The 15,849-nt window shown below is 47.4% G+C and overlaps 1 protein-coding gene across 1 annotated transcript in view; it reads left to right on the top strand.

Annotated features, from left to right (window-relative positions):
* GALNT10 (polypeptide N-acetylgalactosaminyltransferase 10) overlaps positions 1–15,849 on the top strand; it is a 230,470-nt gene that overhangs the window by 195,776 nt on the left and 18,845 nt on the right. The window lies entirely within an intron of this gene.

Below are 15,849 nucleotides of genomic sequence, written 5' to 3'. Positions count from 1 at the left end.
AGCCCTCCGGATGCACCCTTCTTGGCACAGTCTCCTGAGTGCCTGTCCCAGTGTAGGTGCCTCAGCTTCTGCCTGAGCTTGGAAAGACTGGAGGCCTCAGGGTTCTGTAGCCCTTCAGCCCGTCGGGTGAAGAAGACAGGGGCTCATGGGCCACTCTTTGTTGTGGTCGGGGGGGAGGTGTAGGAGGGAAGGGGAGTACCCTCCAGCTGCCAAAGGCTGGTCTTCACCACAGCTCTGACTGGCATTTGCCTTGTGTCTTCTTAAGATGTTGGAATAAGGTCTTGTTTCTACTCAAGATGGCGGGTCTGAGATTGAGATGTCCAGCAAATAAGCAGTGAGCCAGAGAAGCTAGGAAGGCCAAATAGGATACGTAGGCCTAGAGGAGTGCTTTTGGTCGCCCCCTCAAGTTTTCCCTTTTGTACCTGTTGCTCTAGGAGTTTGACAAAGACCAGTGAGCATAAGCTCCAGTTGTAAAGTCACAAAGGCCTAGATTCAGATCCCAGCTCCATCATCAGTAGCTATCTGACTTTGAGCAAGTTAGATGACCCCCCTGAGCTTTCTTTCCTCATCTGACATAAGGGAATCATGATAACTACCTAGCTTACAGAGCTATCGTGAAGATTAAGTGTGAGCATATCTAGAAAGTGCTTAGCACACAACCTGGGAACATGACCAGCAATTAATAATTGGTAGAAATTGTTAAAGTTTCAGTGAGTAAATATTTACGGTAACCTACTTGACCAGCCTATGGTCTCTAGAAGCTTTCTGACAGTAGTGGTAAAGGAGTTACTAGTTAACTAATAACTAGTTAAGCACCCAAACTTCCAAGGCTACATTCTCCACTTTATTTGTGGGAGTCTGTCTTGTTCTCAAGTGAAGGCTTGGACCTTCCAAGGGGAGGGTTAGCTTGTCCCATGCCCTTGTGGCCTGTCAGAGTCAGCTTCTAACAGCTTAGACCCCTGGCTAAGGCATATCCCCAACCCACGAGGGACAGATAACACCATTACTGATCTGACCCCTGTGAATACACAACTCTGATGCCCCCTGAGTCAGGCCTCAACTTTCAGTGCAAAGGACCATTGTCAGGCACAGTGAATTAAGGCTTTGGTATTGGTGCTAGAGTGCCAAGATCAGATCGTAGCTCTGCCATGTCCTGCCAGCTATGTGATCTTGGGCAAGGAATCCTCACCTCACTGAGCCTTGGTTTCTACTTCCATAAAATGGGTTTAATGAAATGTTAATCCTCACAGAGTTGTTGAGAGGATTAAGTGAGACCATGCTTATTAGATGCTTCTTAATAAATTATCCTAAAGATTATTATTGACACATTAATATTACTATCTGCAACAGTGGTTGAGTAGTTCAGAACTGGAGAACATAAATTCTTGATTAGCCAAAAAAAAAAAAACACCTAGAATTCTACTGATGTTATTTAGGTTTGAAAAGCAGTTTATATCTTTTTCTTTTCTTTTCTTTTCTTTTGAGATGGAGTTTCAATCTGCTGCCCAGGCTGGAGGGCAGTGGTGCAATCTCAGCTCACTGCAGCCTCCGCCTCCTGGGTTCAAGCGATTCTCCTGCCTCAGCCTCCTGAGTAGCTGGGACTACAGGTGCCTGCCACCACGCCTAGCTAATGTTTTGTGTTTTTAATAGAGATGGGGTTTCGCCATGTTGACCAGGCTGGTCTCGACCCCCTGACCGCAGGTGATCCACCCACTTCGGCCTTTCAAAGTGCTGGGATTACAGGTGTGAGCCACTGTGCCCAGCCAGTTTATATCTATTTTAACCACCAGAGTTCTGAAGTTGTCTCCCATAAGGAGACCAGCCCCCCAAATAAAATTAATATTAACATAAGTGGGTAATATTCAAAATATGTAACAACTGTGATGACACAAGCACATCCAGTCGGAACAGACACCAGCTATAAACAATGGCGCATCCACTCCAGTGTGTAACAAGCGAATTTCAGTCCTGATCATAGCTAACAGGACAGTGTGCCGAGCCCTTCACAAATGCTGACTTGTTTAATCCTCACAACAGCCTTAGGAGAGTGGTACCATTATTATACCCGTTTCACCAGGAAGGAAAGCAAAGCTCAGACCAAGGCCTCACACAGCCAGAAGAAGCAGAACTGGGGCCCGAATGCAGGTCTGCTTGACTCCAAAGCCCATGCTCTAACCTACTTTTGTTGTTGTTTAAATCATACCCAGACTCTTCTGAAAACCTGCCATGTTTTATGGACCTCTGCCTCACCCTTTCTGGGAGTTTTTTTTCCTTTTTTTTTTTTTTTTTTTTTTTTTTGCCTCTTCTGGGATTATTCCTAATTTACTTGGATATTCTGCAACCTCTTAGTTAATGGAATTAATAACAGTCTAAGTTGGAAGTGAAAAATAGGGCCAGGAACAGTGGCTGAGGTGGGAGGATCTCTTGAGCCTAAGAGTTTGAGACCAGCCTGGACAACACAACATGACCCCATCTCATTTAAAAAAAAAAAAGAAAGAGAGAGAGAGAGAGAGAAGGAGGGGGAGAGGGAGGGAGGGAGAGAGAGAGAGAGATAGCAAATAGGTTTCTAGTCCCTGCCTGGCCAACTCTGATCCATTGGTAAGGGCTGCCCCAGGTGGGTGTTGATATGCATTCTGAGGCATTCCAAGCTTACCAGCAAAGTGTAGTCAGTGGGGGAGGGATCTTCTTGTGTTTCACTCACTGCCATATCCCAGGTACCTAAAGCCTGGCCCAACACAGAAAAGGCACTAGGAGACCAATTTTTATGAGTCATAATTTTTATTATTGTATTAAATCTTGTCTAAAATTATATTTATATAAATTATAAATATTCTAAAACTATGTAAAATGTTTAAAAGTCTAGTAGTTCTGATATAACACTGTCAGTCATAATTCTGGTTATCATTTTAAAATACTACATATAATAAAATAACTAAATTCGAGACCAACCTGGTCAACATCGTGAAACCCCATCTTTACTAAAAATACAAAAATTAGCCAGGCGTGGTGGTGCGCGCCTGTAATTCCAGCTACTCAGAAGGTGGAGACAGAAGAATTGCTTGAAGCCGGGAGGCGGAGCTTGCAGTGAGCCGAGATCGTGCCACTGCACTCCAGCCTGGGCGACCCAGTGAGACTCTGTGTCAAAAAAAAAAAAAAAAAAAAAAAAAATCAAAAACTTATATCAAATTTTAACTGTGATTATTCTATTTTTGTCACTTATTTAGAATTATTCTAAATTCTTCTCTGAAGGCATTTACAATAAATTCAAGTCCAACATTGGTTTTCATTAAAAAGACTCTAATATAAGTATAAAAAATAATACAATTAAAAGTATACAAATATATATTCCAATTTTATTAAATATCATATTTTTTCAATCTATAACAGACTTTATTACTATGAAGTATATATTACTATATAGAATCTATAATATCCGCATAATAATCCTATTAAAATATTGTATTAAATTCAAAAAAAAGACACCATCAAAAACCCCCCACACATACTAATGAGAACTAAATTCAATCCAAAACATATTTTCCAAGAAAAGGCTAAAAAACACACTAGGTCTGATACAACTATAACTAAAAATTACCAACCTTCCTAAACAAGAGCCCTCCTAACTACAGAAGGCAATCAATATTAGTCTTATCAACACAACCAGACAATTAATTTATGACCAAAAACTTTGGGAGATAAAGTAGCAAATGCAAGAGGCCATGTTTGCCCATTTCCCTTTGCCAGGAGAATTTCACAAAAGCCCCTGACTCCGGGACACTGTGCAGCAATCTGGAAAGATGTTTTAAAGGCAAAACAGGATAGAACGCATGGCCCCCCATGTCTCTTGCCTGAGTCACTACATTCCCTCAAAGATAAATGACCCTAGTCCTTGCCTTTCTCTGCTCATAAAATAACGTCCGACAAGATTAGTGACTATGCTTCTGTAATCTATAACCAGATGTACTCTAACACCCAAACCTTGATGTAATATTACACATACTAAATCTTCACCACCTATGTATAAACTAAAATACGACATTGGAGCAGTGTGAGAGAACCTTTCTAAAAGCCTCCTCCTAGGCTACAGGCCTTGGTCTATAATCCTCAACAAGACTTCTAAATGAAACTAATTTTAATTCTTTAAAAGCTTCATTTTTTTTTCTTTAGTTGACAGCAGTTAATAAATATTGGTTGAATACTCCAAGTCAGTGTGTCCCTGGCCAGAATCAGCCTCCAAGCTCCTAACTGGCTTCTTGGTCTAGAAGACCCCCTTCAGAAACCCCCTCTATGGAGAACAGTGAATGGAGAAAGATTTGCACAGAGGAAATTCTAAACCAGCCCCAAATGATTTCATTCTATGTGTTTCAAAGACCCCTCTACTGATGCTCATCAGGCAATTATGGCAGAACAAATGGCATTTTTCTCCAGTTATTTACAATAGACTTGGTAATGAAGCCATATTGGAAGTCTCTCACCCGGGAGGGGGAAGGAGGCTGACTTACATTTCCATTTGATCCAATTATGTCCATCACTTTCCGGAGGAAATGAGACGGTGTAATGAGGAGGCTCCTGAGGTCCGGAAGGGAGACTTTTCTCCTTGGGCTTTCTCTCTCCTGGCTTGGAAAAGGAGAGTTCCTGGAGCCAGCAACAGCCCATCTGCCAGTGCACTGTCTCCCAGGACCCTGTAGAAAGGCTGCCTGCAGGGCTGAGGGGAACAGGTGAGCCCATTCATCCCTGGCAGTGCCCTGCTGGAATGCAGGTGTTCTCTTTCAGCCAGAACTGGGCATTTACGAAGGACCAAATTCCCTCTGATTCATCTCTGCTAAGAGATACCTTTTCCTGGTGACAGAGAGAAGCCCGGTCTGAAAGGCATGAGCGTATTTTCAGAAATTAAGATAAATCAACATGTATCTTCAGGGTTGAGGGCTGATTCCAGACCGAACTGTCTATCCTGATGAGAAAACCCCCAAAAAGAGTTCCAACAGCTCTGAAATTTCTAGAAAAGTCATTAACTTTCCCTTTCCCTCCCTCCTTCTCTGTCTGTCTCTCTCAGCAGAGCAAAGTTCTCACATGGAAGTCAGAATCTTCCCAGTTCTAGTGGTTGGACAAGTCTTTAACTCCATAGCCTAGCCTCCAGCTAGCTTCATGAGCTGGCCCTGCTGCTCTTCCTTCCCCGTTTTCCTCTTATCCCATTGCATTAGTCTGGATTCTTGCTTACAGATAACCAAAACCCTAGTCAATCTGATTTAAGCAAAAACCAGAATTGATAGGCTCACACAACTGAAATTCCAGGATAGACCCTAAGGCCGGGCTGGATGCAGGGACTCACTCATCTCACTCGGGCTAGGTCTCTCTCAATGCCTAGGCCATATTTCATCTGAGCTGGCTTCCCTCTCAGGTGGGCTTTTTCTCATGGAGAGCCTCAGCAGCCCATGAAAAGAGAGTCTGCTTTTCCCATCATCTTGTACAAGTCCCCAGGTTGAGTCTCATTGACCTGCTGGCCCCATGCCCATCCCTGAACAATACTGCGATTGGTCACCTGCAGTCACATGCCCATCCTGGAGCCAGGAAGGTGGGGATGGGCTAGTTACCCAAAGGAAAGTCCAGGTGCTATGCCCAGAAGGGAGAATGGATGTGGAGCAGGGCAAACCATAGATGTCTACCTTACCCGGCCAGACAAGACTGCATGTAAGATCCAGGCTTATGGGCCAGCCCCTCTCTGCAGGCCCACACTGTCCACTCCTGAAATGCCATTCCTTACTCTGGCCAACTCTCACTCATCTTTCCAGTCTCAGCTTATATAGATGGCTCCCCATGCTGCCTGGGAACCAGCCCATGTTGCACTCCCATATCCGCGTGCTCCCTGGAGGCAGGCAGGAGGTTTTGTCCACCTCTGTATACCCAGTCTCTGGCCCACATCAGTGTTTGCAGTAACTGTTAGTGTGTTAGTGGCATCACTTCCAACTGATAAAACCTCCTTGATACTACCCTTCCCACACTTAGGAGGCCATCTTTGGACAATGGTGTATGGTGGGAAAGGTGCTCAGCAAGGAGGCTCTCCTTCCGTCCTAGCACCCTGGGCCAGTTGTTTGACCTCCAGTCCTCACATCCCAGATTGTGCTGATACGATTTTCCTTCATACCCCACAAGATAGGATCAAATGAGATGCTGTGTGGAAAGCCCTCTGATACACACAGATATGAGGGGTTGTTTGGATTAGGGGTGGAGGCAGCAGGATGAGCAGAAAGGAAACTGCACAGTGTCCCCAGGAGGCCACAGTTAGGATATCTCCAACTATGAGATACAGGAGACAGAAAGTATCCAACCAGGACAATGTGACCAAATTAAGTGAGAAAAATGTAGGCTTTGGGGCAATGTAAGTGGATCTATCTTTTGTGGATAGCAATTTGGCAAAATCCATTACATTTCAGAGCAAGCACATTCTTTGACCTGCAGTTCCATGCCCAGGAGTTTATCCAAGACAGACAGCAATGAGCAAAGATTTATTTGCTGAAGTGTCACTTACCATAGCAGAAGATTGAAAATGACCCAAATGCACATCCTTTGGGGATCAATAAGTTAGAGCATATCTAAATGAGAAAATATTACATAAAATAAATTGGAGGTCTCCACAAAAAAACATTTTTTTTCAGACAGGATCTCACACTGTTGCCCAGGCTGGAGGGCAGTGATGTGATCAGAACTCACTGCAGCCTCAGCACCCCAGGGTTCAAGCAGTCATCCCACTTCAGCCTCCCAAATAGCTGGGACTACAGGTCTACACCACCACTCCCAGCTAATTTTTTAATATTTTGTAATGATGGGGTCTCCATATGTTGCCCAGGCTGGTCTTGAACTTCTGGCCTCCAGCAGTCTTCCTGCCTCGGGCTCCCGAAATGCTGGCATTACAGGTATGGGCCACTGCACCCAGCCCATCTCACTTCTGAAAATGACTCACAGTGCCATGAAGCCTTTGTCCCTAGTGGCCATTGGGGGTGGGAGGGCTTCAGAGTATAGCCGTCTCTTTCTACCTAACGTGTGTCTATAACATTGAATGTGTTCATCATAAGTATGTATTACTTCTGTAACCAGGAAAAGTTACAAGAAGAAGGGGCCAGGCGCAGTGCCTCATGCCTGTAATTCTCACACTTTGGGAGGTCGAGGCAGGAGTATTGCTTGAGCCCAAAAGTTCAAGACCAGCTTTGGGCAACACACTGAGACCTCATCTCTACAAAAAAAAAAAAAAAAAATTATTAGCTGGGCATGGTGGTGCGCTGCGCTCCTATAGTCCCAGCTACTTGGGAGGCTAAGGTGGGAGGATTGCTTGAGCCTGGGAGGTCAAGGCTGCAGTAAGCCATGTTCATGACACTACACTCCAGCCTAGGTGATAGAGTGAGAACTTGTCTCAAAGGAAAGGAAAAAAAAGAAGAAGAAAATGTTGGGTTCTCAGCACTCCCAGCCCACCCTCCATCCATATACATTCCAGCACATTGTTTGGGCCACTTGCAAGCTCTGAGATGAGATTCTGCACAAGTCAGCAGTGCGAGACTCCCAGGGAAGGCCTGAGGTCAGGAGTAACTCTGCAGGGTCTGCTGCAGGAGGCAGAGGTGGGCCCCACTGTCCTTGACAAAATGGAGACAGGTACGAGGGTTCCATCAGGCAGGCTTGCAGAGCAAGGGAGTGATAGAAAGCCATGTGAGGGGATGAGAGGGAGGACACCCTCCACTGCAGAAGTCAGGAAGATCTTTGAGCTTGTTCTGAGAGGAAAATCCATTCTCTCGGTAGAGGAATGAAGACTCAGAGGAGACTGGGGCTGGCTTTGTGTGATACTGATATGGTTACTGAAAGGCTAGCCCAGTCCCAGGCTACATGGATAGACTTAAAAAAATAAAAAAAAAAAACTCTGATTTTTTTTTTCCCATAAAACTCAGTCGTATCAAGAAGACTAAGTGAAACAGGACGTGTGAAAAGAAGGCAGGACACACCCAGAAGCTGAGCAAGGGTAACATTGCGGCCTGATGCCCAGAGCGGTTAGGTGACGGGGCAGGGTCCCTCCGCTGGAAGGTGGCAGTGCTAGGGCTAAATCCCAGATGCCCTGGCTCCAAGCCCAGTGCTCATCTCATTCCACCTGGTGGTAAGAGTAGAGAAAAGGTGTATCCAGTCTAGAGAGAGGCCCGTGTCCCAGGAAGGGCCCAGAGGTCAGGACCAGCCCTGAGAGGGGTTAAGTTGCCACACAGGAGGGAGAAATGATTGCCAAAGGCCAGCCCAAACACCAGAAGGAGATCCAGGGCCACCATCGGGCACCTGTATGGCAATGCATTTCCCCATCCTTTTCCCTGCCCCTGCCAGCACCCTCTGCCTCGGACAACTGCAGTGTGGCTGCCAGGAACCTGATCCTCATTTCTTTCATTCCCTGTGTTATCCAAGGATGCTGGAAATATGGTCTGATACGTGCAGCATTTTTGTCCTGGGGCCACATATGCCCAGCCTGTGCGAGAGCCGTCTGCTGGGAACAGGGAAGGCATTCTGCTCATGGCTCTCAGCAAGCCATTTGAAATTCCACGAGTGTCCCTGCCTGGGAGCCTGCTTCTCCCACCACTCCTCCAAGGAGGCGGCTCAATGGTCCGAGAGTCGCCTGTGTGTGTGTTACTCCCTAATCAGCACACACCTACCTCATGGTGCCTTGGCTCTTTCTTCCCTAAAAATGGTAATAAAATAACTTCTTCAAAAGTTTGTTGTAAGAACTAAATGGGATGATACATATATTTGGCCTGGAGCTAACCAAACAGGAGGTACTCAGTAAGCGGCAGCTGTTCTGATCATAACCCTCAGGTAAGGAGGCAGAACAGCACACTATTACATACATGGGCTTCATCATCAAACTGCCTGGGTTCTAGTGCAAATTCAATGAGCTAGGGGCTGTGTGACCTTGGGAAAGTGACTTAACCTCTCCTCTTTATATTATTTAGGGGATAGAATAATCTTTACTTCATAGTGCAGTTGTGAGCATGATATTAGCCAAAATATATTAAAAGCTTAACTCAGTGCCTGGAACATAATAAATGATCACTAAATGATAGCTGTTAATGTCAACGTGGTTGTGGTTATTGTGATCGGGCTGTGGTTGCAGGAAGACAAGAGTGGAAAGAGGCTGGCAAGACAGGTCAAAAGGCCTTGGCTCCAGGCCCAGTTCTGGAAAAAACTCTCTGTAAGACCTTGGACTCATCTGCCCTTTCTCCTGAACTTGTATTTCCTCATCTACAAAGGAGCACCAATAGTCCCAAATTCACAGGGCTGTTAAGAAATATACTGTGAACTGGCAGGCACAGTCACCTGTGTCACCATTCCAGTATGCGGTGGCTCTCAAAGTGTGATCCCTGGACGAGCAGCATTAGCATCACCTGGGAACTTACTAGAAATGCAGATTTCGGGCTCCCCCCAGGCTGCTGAGTCAGCCAGCTGTGTTTTAACATGCCCTCTAGGTGCTTCCGATGAGGCTCAAGGTTGAAAATCGCAGCTGTACTGAATGGGTGGGAGGTCGTGGAGAGAGGATGCTCAGGCGTGGGTGTGGAAGGACAGAGTAAATGGGCAGGTTGGTTGGCAGGTTGGCCGACAAGTTCCAACACCTTCACCTGGCTTTCAAGGCTCTATATCTTTGGTCCACCCTTGACAGTTCATTTCTGTTCCATTTTTTCCAGCATGGTTTTTAGAACAAACCTGACCAATGACCAGATCATGTATGAATGAATGAATGAATAAATAAATGAGATAATTAATGTTTGGGGTTTCAACGGTCACAGAAAGAAAAATTCACAAGTCCCTGGGTCAGAAAAGTGAATGCATTGCGGCCAGTTGTCAGCAGCATCCACATAGGGAGTCCAGGGGGTGTGAAGAGGGTAGGAAGTGATAGATGGGAGCAGGTGGCAGAGGGCCTGATTGCAAGCCAAGGGTGACCCCTTTGTTCTGCAGACAATACAAGTGCTGTTAGGGATCTTTGAAGAAGACCATGATAGGGTCGGTCCAGACCCTAGGAAGGCACAGTCTCCGTAGAACTCAGATCTGCCTAGTTCTGGGGGACCCAACCCCAGGTTCCATTTTGGGTTCTGCCATTTATGCACTGAGGAACCCTGGGTAAAGTGTTAAGTAAACCTCAGTTTCCTCATTTGTAAAGGGTGTGATCATGCCTCCCTCACCGGGTTGCTGTGAGATTGCTGTATTTCCAAATCTGAGTCAAAACCTAATGTAAAGTAACCATCCCCCCTTGTTGGGGAAGTAACTAACTATAAACACTTAAGGATATTGTTGAAATAGTCATATGTTTAATTTATTAATTTAGATGCACATATGCTTAAAACTGTATCATATAAAAATACTAGACCGGGCATGGTGGCTCACACCTGTAATTCCAGCATTTGGGGAGGCCAAAGTGGATGGATCACCTGAGGCCAGAAGTTCCAGACCAGCCTGGCCAACATGGGGAAAACCTGTCTCTACTAAAAATAAAAAAATTGGCTGGGCATGATGGCAGGCACCTGTAATCCCAGCTACTCAGGAGGCTGAGGCAGGAGAATCACTTGAACCTGGGAGGTGGAGGTTGCGGTGAGCTGAGATTGTGCCATTGCACTCCAGCCTGGGTGACAGAGCAAGACTCCATCTCAAAAAAAAAAAAAAAAAAAAAAATACAGCTTAAATTTAGAAGTAAATTTAAAACTAAAGTTGTTCTTTTCTATTGTTGTTTGTTTGTTTGTTTGTTTGTTTTAACAACTGCATCCAGTAAACATTCAAAAACCAGCATGACTGAGGTTGTCCTTTCATGGTGGTGATACTTCTTGAAACAATATCTTGTTGAAAACAAACTAATACATTCAAAATAATGTGAGTTTCTTTTCAGCAGGGAATTGTGTAGCATTCATGCAACGCCCTCCACCAGTAGCGACAGGCCACATGCCCACAGGACACCATATGGATAGCTCATGGTGTCCTCCAAGCTTCTACATTACCTTATTTTAGCCTCACCACAACCCTAATGAGGTAGGCACAGTAATTTTTCCCATTTTGCAGAGGAGGAAACTGAGGCTTTCAGATTTATAACTTGCTTAACAGTCTGGGTGAGACCTCAGTTCTAATTCCAGAACCAAGCTCCTAACCGCTGCCCTATGTGCCTCCTAAGCACACAGTGAATGCTGAATGATTGGTGGCAATTATTAGTAGAGTCTTTCCCCCAGGTGCAACTGATTAGGGTTTGAACTTCATAGGGGTCCTCAGCTGAGATGCCAACAGCAAAAGCCGTGACCAGCTGCCAGTCTTTTCCTTCTCTCTGGGCAGGTCAGGTGCCGTGCCATTCCTGGCTGGCTTCCAGGCAGCCATTTCCTCGACAGAGAGAGGCTCTGCCCCAGCCCCTGCTGCCCTCTCGGGTTGCCCTCCATGAATGAGCCCTTCCGCTGCGCTCTCTTTCTGGGTCCCATTGTGTTTTCCCAATGCACATCACCACTCGTTTCTTTCCCCCTCAGTTTAGGAGATAAGAGCGGGTAATTGTCTTTTATAGACACTGTAATGAAGCCTGTCATCACACAAAAGAAGTTTGCTAATAAAATAAATCAAAGCAGCAATGAAAATGAATGGGGAACAGGCTTTCACAATTAGATTTGTACTTGTCTAGAGGCATGGTGCTTCTAAAGAGAAGACTGCCACAGGGGCAGTGAAAGGGGCCTGGAAACAAGCTGGCAGGATATGTTCGGGAACTCCTGTGCTGGGAACTCCCGTGGTGGAGCAGCAAGGGACCCAGAGCAGACAGCTGCATCCCCCTACAGGGGTGGGAGTTGAAGGGACAGGGCAGGGAGAAAGCTGATAGCAGCACAAGGAGAGGGACAGCAAAATATCATCTTGGTGGCCTGTATTTGTCCCCATCTCGAACAAGATGGGTTCCCGGTCAAAGATGATCCAGCTGCTGCCATCCCTGGAGCTCCCCTTCTCTTTGCCCCCAGCTGAACTCTGTTCCTGCCTCTTGGGTGAGAGGACGTTGCTCTTGGGTGGCCAGGCCCCAAATGGTATACAGTGACCTCTCCCCACCCCACCTGACCCCGTCAGAGTACATCTGGGCTGGGGGTGGAGATAGCAGGAAGTAGTGGGGGACAAAGGACCCTTTAGGAGCCAGCTGGAAGAGGAGCCCGTCTGGAGCCCCTGAACTAATCAAGACATGAAACCCAATCCCCACGACCCCATTGAGCAGTTGCAACTGAAAAGAGCACTTTTGCACAGAATCTGGGTTGCAGATGTCCCCATTCCTACCCCCCACCCCACAAATAAGAGAATATGGTAGCGAGATTAATAATAATTTCCTTCTCTTGGTCACTTGCAGGTTTTGCCACCAATTAGTTAAGAACAAATACTTCTCTCTTTGCACTTCAGTCTCTCCATTTGGGAAATCAGGCCATAGGGTGAAAAACGTGATGTTGTTGGGCAGAGGACAGGCGCTCTGTAATTTCAGGGTGGTGGTGTTTCTGGTACTTCTGCACGTAGAAATGACTAACAGTCATCCGGTTCTCTAAGAGTCAGGCACCAAGCTAACAGCTTTTCACATGCTGTCTTGTGCCATCTCAACAGCCTTCATCACCCCCACATCACAGGTGAGGAGAGTGAGGCTCCCAGGTTCAGTGACCTGCAGGAAGTCACACAGTGGGCATCGGTGGTGTGAGGACTGGTATGAGGGGAGTCAGGCTGCAGAGTCTGCAGTGTCTGTCTCGGTCTTGGATGGTCACTGCCTCCGCGGTGAAGGAAGGGAGGAGCCTAAAGATACAAAGGACAAGTGACCTGGGCTATGAGCACCACAGGGCCTGGGATCTGTGGCCAGCACCTCACCCCAACGTGTCCTTGGAAGGAGAGTCCCCTCCTGTCTTGGGATCCTGTCTCTCCGTGGCAGAGTTGAGAGTTGTTCGTCACAAGAGGGAGGTGAGCAAGCCAGGAGCACGATGGCGATGCGCTCTCTGGCCTCCTACATCTGTCCCACTTCACCCCAGACAAACTCAGCCAGGATCCAGCCCTAAAGAGATGGCAATGGTGCTTTCTGCCTGAGAAACAAGGAAACCTCGGGCTCCCTGCTCATGACTTATATTATTGCTAGGATTACTGGAAGCAAAAAAGACAGTTCATCCCTGGAGCCGGTGACTGAAGAATGGATGACAAAATGAGGTCATCTTTCTCTCTAGTCAAGTCCCTATGCCCAAGATGTTGAATCAGTCTTGATTCACCTCCTCCTTCATGACTGAGTGCCTCTTACAGGCAGAGCACTGTGCTAGGCACTGGGGGTCCAATGGCAAATACAGCAGATGAGACCCCTGCCAACACTGGCCCTGAGTCTGGCGGGGCCCAGAGGGGTTGGTAAGGACTCTTATGTTAAAAGTGACAGAAAGGCCGGGTGCAGTGGCTCATGCCTGTAATCCTAGCACTTTGGGAGGTCGAGGTCGGGGCATTGCTTGAGCCTAGGAGTTCAAGACCAGTGTGGGCAACATGGGGAGACCTCCATGTCTATAAAAAATAAAAATAGCCAGGTATGGTGGCACACACCTGTGGTCCCAGCTACTTGGGAAGCTGAGGCAGGAGGGTCACTTAAGCCCATGAGGTCAAGGCTGCAGTAAGCAGTGATCGTGATACTGTACTCTAGCCTGTGTGACAGAGGGAGACCTCAAAAATAAATAAATACAAAAGTGAAAACATCATCTTAAACTAGCCATAGCCAAGAAAAGGCACGGCGGGGGCGGGGGTGGGGGTCTGTCTTCAACAGGCCTGCTTCCAGGTGCTCAAACAGGTGTCTGTTTCCCTCTCTTGGGACTGCCCTGCTCGGCACTCGCTGCATTCATGGACAGGCCCTCCCTTTCTGTGTGGTGCAGAGGTGATCACTGGCAGCTGCAGTGCGTTGTCCCCATCGCTCTTCCCCCCAGAGAAAGTGTGTGGCCATCACATCAAGCACCAGCATGCATGGCAACCATTAAATATACCCCATTACCCTGCCCTACACCAGCTTCAGAGCCCAGGAGGTTGGGTGCTCCGGCTGGCCATCCTGGGTCACAGGCCCCAGGTGGAGCAGTTGGGAGGACAGTCACCAATAGGGAGAAGGTGCACTGGACAGGCAAAAACAACAGATGCCTGTTGCAGGGAGATTAGACCATGGACATAATCCTGTGAATAATTAATATTGCACTTCTGGTAAAAGGCAATGAAACAAGGTGCTGTGTGTAGGTATAAAAGGATGAGAAGCCCCTAAGGAGGTGGCTCTTAAGGGGACCTGAAGGATGAGTAGGAGGTAGCCAGGCAGAGGGAGGAGTCTGTGAGAGGAGTCAGTGGGTGTGGTGAGCGAGAAGTGAGTGGGATGAGGTGAGGGTGGAGGGCTGCACGGGGCCCTTGGTCAGGCCAGAGGACATTCTGAAGTGAGGGGCGTGGCCCGTGCTGGGATACTCCCAAAGGACCCAGGAGTGAAGCAGCTTCACAGATGTCTGTCTTCCTGGGGGTAGTTCACATTCTGAGTCGGCCACCAGGCCATCCTGTGCTGGGCAGGGAAGCCACGGAGTAAACCCACTGACCAAACCCTCCAGACATCCCAGGAATCTGAGGGCATCCTGGATGCCTCAAGCATCCTGACATATCAGGGTCACCCTGGTCCCTCAGGAACCTTCAGGCTGATGGCCAGCATGATTGCGGCCAAAGAAACCAGAGGTCACAGTAAAGAGAAGGATTTGGAAATGTCTCATCCACCTGCATAAAGTTAGGTGCCTCTGCCAAGCAGAGCTGGACACACAGCCTCATTAGCTAATGCGAGTTTAATATGAAGACAAGGAAGCTGGATGCTGACCTGGTCAACTGCCCAGGAGACGTCCAGAAATAGAGCAGGGTAAAGTGTCCCACCTGCTCAGGGCCACTGCACCACCTGAAAGACAGAGGGCAGCCCAGCGGTGACCTGGGCAATACACGCCAGACAAAAGCATCACTTCCACATCAATCACTTTGTATAAAGGAAGAGTTATTGTTATGGGATGCTGGCGCCTGATCAATATCTCCTGCTTTGAAAATAAACTTCTTGGCTTGGCCTTGACATTAATCTACCATCAGGAGCCCATTATCTCAAGACCAATGTTCTGTTCTATTGACTGGCTGGATTTTTTTTCTCCCCCAAGATCAGAATATAATTGCATTTCTCCAGGCAGCACTTCCACTAATTGCAGCCCTGTGCATATCCCCTCTCGGGAGGGCCAGAGTACATCTGGGCTGAGGATGGAGATAGCAGGAAGTAGTGGGGGACAAAGGACCTTTTAGGAGCCAGGTGGAAGAGGAAGCCCTTCTAGAGCCTCTGAATCAATCAAGACGTGAAGCCCAATCCCCACGACCTCATCGAGCAGTTCCAACTGAAAAGAGCACTTTTACACAGAATCTGGTTTGTAGATGTCCCCGTTCCTGCCCCCCATCCCACAAACGAGAGCATATGGTAGCGAGATTAATAATAATGTCCTGAATCCAGCTGTGTCCCCCCATCGCCTCAGCACCCCTCGCCCAGGGTCAGGATGTCCTCATATCAGGATGACTACAAGAGCCTCCCAGGCCTTCTCTCCCCCAGGCCTGCCCCTTCAGGCTGTTCTCCAGCCCACAGGCAGAGTCATCTTTGTAAGATGTAAGTGGATTGTGTATCTCCCTCACTGAAGACCTTCTGTGAAGACTCCTTCATCTGCCCTGTGAGGCCCCTGTGGGAGCCCCTCTGGCCTCCCCTCCCGTCCCTCTTCCCCTTTCTCCCTCTGCTCCTGCCCTGGCTTTCTTTTTGACTATGCCAAGCCTGGCCCTGCCCTGGTGCCTTTGCACTTGCTC

This window comes from Chlorocebus sabaeus, chromosome 23 (genome assembly GCF_047675955.1).
Source record: "Chlorocebus sabaeus isolate Y175 chromosome 23, mChlSab1.0.hap1, whole genome shotgun sequence".
In the NCBI taxonomy this organism is placed as follows: domain Eukaryota; kingdom Metazoa; phylum Chordata; class Mammalia; order Primates; family Cercopithecidae; genus Chlorocebus; species Chlorocebus sabaeus.
The sequence above is the reverse complement of the archived record's forward strand: the minus strand, read 5'-3'. Positions and strand labels throughout refer to the sequence as shown.